A 3,406-nucleotide genomic window follows, 5' to 3' on the forward strand; every position below is an offset into this window, starting at 1 on the left:
AACAGTGTATTGCTGAGCTATGCCTTTTAAATGTTCTGCTGAGCATTGTGATGATGTGTTCTGGAGAGAAACTAATGCTGAAACCGGTCTTTGCTGATTAGGCAGGGTGATACAAAACCTCTCTCTCTCACCGAGCCAGTCTCCATCTCCTTAATACACCACTACACACAGTCTATTCTCCATCAAGCCGCCTCTGAGAGCCCACAGCATGCTGTTTAACTGAGGTTTCCATATTCATAAGCCAGACAGGCACTTTCAAAGAGGCTCTCTGATTAAGTCAAGAGAGACAGTTGTTGACTAGTCAGTAGTCTCTAAGAAGAGTCGGCTCTTTTTAGTGAGCCGGATCATTTGAATCGGCTCACTAAGAAGAGCCGGCTCTTTCGGCTCCTAAACGGCTCTTCATGTTACCACAGTTTACCACGGAGCCTCAGTTTCACCGCTGCGAGGCTCCGGCGCTCGCAGTTCACGCACGTGCTCCACTAGCACCCCCGCCAAGGCTCGCCGGCAGTACACTTTCCATCACAGGAACACGCTTTGCTGGCGGCGAAAATAATCCCACCAGACTCCTTTGCCCCTCCAACAGAGGGATGTCCTTATCCTTTTTCCTTTTCGTCATTTCAAGCAATACAAACTCAATCTCGAAGACGCCCTCGGCTCGAGTTCAGGGCGTTCCGAGCTGAATAAAGGGCGTCAAATGACGGCAAGACGCCCCCGAAAGCTACCTAGATAGCTGAAGCACAACAAGGCCAACATTTATCTTTATTTCTGCAGATAGTAACTGCTGTAACAGAGTGAGTGAACATGGATTTGGATGAATGACTCAAGGTTTCCTTTGGAACCCTCATTGAAATCTGAGAGTGTAGTAAGACCGGACCAAACAAAAACCTGGGATCCTAAAAACCTCAGATTTCAAGTAAAGCCTCACAAATCTCTTTGAACCTTCAACGACACTTTTTGCTGGGAAATACAAATGTTACACTCTACACAGCCATTCAATTATGGGTTGGCACACTTCTACCATCACACTGAGTAAATTGATTCTCAGTCATTTGGAGATCGATTTTCTGCTGCTGTTCCACTCATTTAATTCATAATAGCCGAGTGTTGATGATGATGATTGAACTGCATTTGAATAACTAAGGAGACACAAAAAGAAGGGGACCAAATACTGTACTGTGCATGAACTATACTTTCCTTTTCCAGGCATGGAAGGAGATTTAATCAAGGTTAGCGATGTCTGATTGTTTACAGGCTGATGGGTGCTAATTGCTGCACAGTCACGCTTCTTGTTCCAAAGGCTGTTGAGGTGTTCTGGATTTAAGCAGCTGCCGAGCACTAAGGGGCTAAATTGCACCCAGAGGGTTTTAAACACAGCTCCTGAGAGCTGGCACAACTAAACGCGTAGTCGCTTACCCTGTCTCTAACGTCACATCACTTTCCACACACACTCATGGCATGTTTGTGTGTGGGAGTTTGTTTTTAAACACTCAGATGTTTAACCTTCCTTGACCAAAGTTAGTACGAACCGAATCTAGATCTGAGCTGAACAAATTGACACATGAAAAGTGAATCAAGTGGATCTCAACCTAATTAAAACATTTCTTTCATTGGACGGAACCTGCTTGCGCCTGGTTTTCTTTCACAAAATAGCACTTGAAGCAGGCTGGGTATAGGAAATGGGAATGTTATGTCATCAACGGCAACTCTTCCATCTTTGGCGGATTCTAGCGACCGCAACCTTATAACCAGGGTCGGCGTCATGGGGGGTCATTCGCGGGCCATGCCCCCCCAAATGAGTCACTGTGCCACCCCAACGCAGGGTTGGTAAGCCTTGCCACTTTGCCGGTTTTTTTTTTTTAATCATATAAGTTAAAACGTTTCCACTAAAAGTTTGTTGTGTGAAATACATCAGAAATAAATAATACAAATATGAAAAACAGCCTGAGGTGTGCTCACTGCTGCTCTCTGATTCGTGTGTTGCTTGACCAATGACCCCCGATCTTTGCTTTGTTATCATTACGTGGCTGTGTGTTTAGATGAAAGCCCAGTGGCGATCTGTTAATCTTTTACACTGATTATACAGTAAAGCCATCGAAAATAATATGATATACAGTACAAGTACATGGGTCTCTGTGTTTCCTTCAAGCTCGGCTCTCTGTGTGTGTGGCACGAGCGCATTTTGTCAGTGCGCGAGCGGTAACGTGGATGTTGTTGTCAGCATCTGGTTAGCTAGCTATGCTAACGGAATAAAGAGCTGTTTCTACACCAAGGTGGAGGAGAGTCCTCTCCTGTCAGACTGAGAGGATCGTATAACCTCAGCTCAGTGAGGTAAGGACTCTCTCAGTGTTTAGATAGTTAACTTTAGTGTAGGTTATCTCAGTGGGTCTCAAACGGTTTGGTCTCCATTTATGTAAACAAGTATTTGCGAGGAATAGGCTACCTTTATATGATCATATAGTTATTAAAGAATAAGGGAATAAATGAAAAACGGGTATAAAATACTATAGGAGAGTAACACAAGAATACAGTTTAAAATGGGAGTGATTAGTAAACTATCCATAAAGAAAAAGTAAATCTCTGTACAGTTCTGTTTCATAAGGGTGTTGAGAGATGTCTTCCCGGGGGAGCATGCCCCCAGACCCTCTTAGTTGGGTGGGCAGAAGGGGGTATCATGCGCCCCCCTGAAATATACTTCTAATCGACTTTTCTAGATTGGAAAAATTGTGTAGAAAACGATTAGCTATGTTAAAAAGTTGACAAATTGTCCCACGTATATATTTTTTCCCAAATTAGTGTTTATTACCCTAAAAATCGAGGTTCACTCTTTTTACACCTTTCACTATCTCAGCCATTATTGCAGATAACTGAACAAATAAGGTATCCAGACCCATGTTTTGAGGGTCAAGGAACACAATAAAACTATTCTTAAAGTGATCACATGTGTCTGTGGCATGCTATTATGCTAATTAGTGCCGCCATTACAAGACAATAGCATTTTAGTCTTGTACCAAGAACGATGTATTTTGCACCGACACAGAAATATTCTTATAATCAGTGTTTCCTAAGTGGAAAAAGTATGTAGAAAATTATGAGCTATGTTAAAATGTTGTCTTTTTGTGTGCAAATTAGTGTCACCATTACCAAAAACGGAATTTTCACACTTTTCACTCTATCTCAGCCAATATTGCAGATAAATGAACAAATAATGTGTCTAGACCCATGTTTTGATGCTCAAAGATCACAATTAAACTATTACCAAAGTGATCACATATATCTGTGGCATGCTATGCAAATTAAGAGATGCCAATATTGCAGTACAGTAAGTGAACACATAAGGTGTCTAGACAGATGTTGTGTATTTAACCAATATTTATTAGTTTTTACTAGCCTACAGCAAGGGTCAAAC

At 42.1% G+C, this 3,406-nt stretch overlaps 1 long non-coding RNA gene across 1 annotated transcript in view; it reads right to left on the reverse strand.

Moving 5' to 3' along the window:
- Positions 1-1,906, reverse strand: part of LOC104944668 (uncharacterized) — an 11,839-nt gene extending 9,933 nt beyond the window's left edge. The window contains exon 1 of the long non-coding RNA XR_798248.1: positions 1,747-1,906. This is a non-coding gene — a long non-coding RNA (uncharacterized lncRNA). The remainder of the gene's footprint in view (positions 1-1,746) is intronic.
- Between the last annotated feature and the right edge of the window lie 1,500 nt (positions 1,907-3,406).

The sequence above is a fragment of the Notothenia coriiceps genome, unplaced genomic scaffold, assembly GCF_000735185.1.
Source record: "Notothenia coriiceps isolate Sejong01 unplaced genomic scaffold, NC01 NC01_scaffold00008632, whole genome shotgun sequence".
Taxonomy (NCBI): Eukaryota; Metazoa; Chordata; class Actinopteri; order Perciformes; family Nototheniidae; genus Notothenia; species Notothenia coriiceps.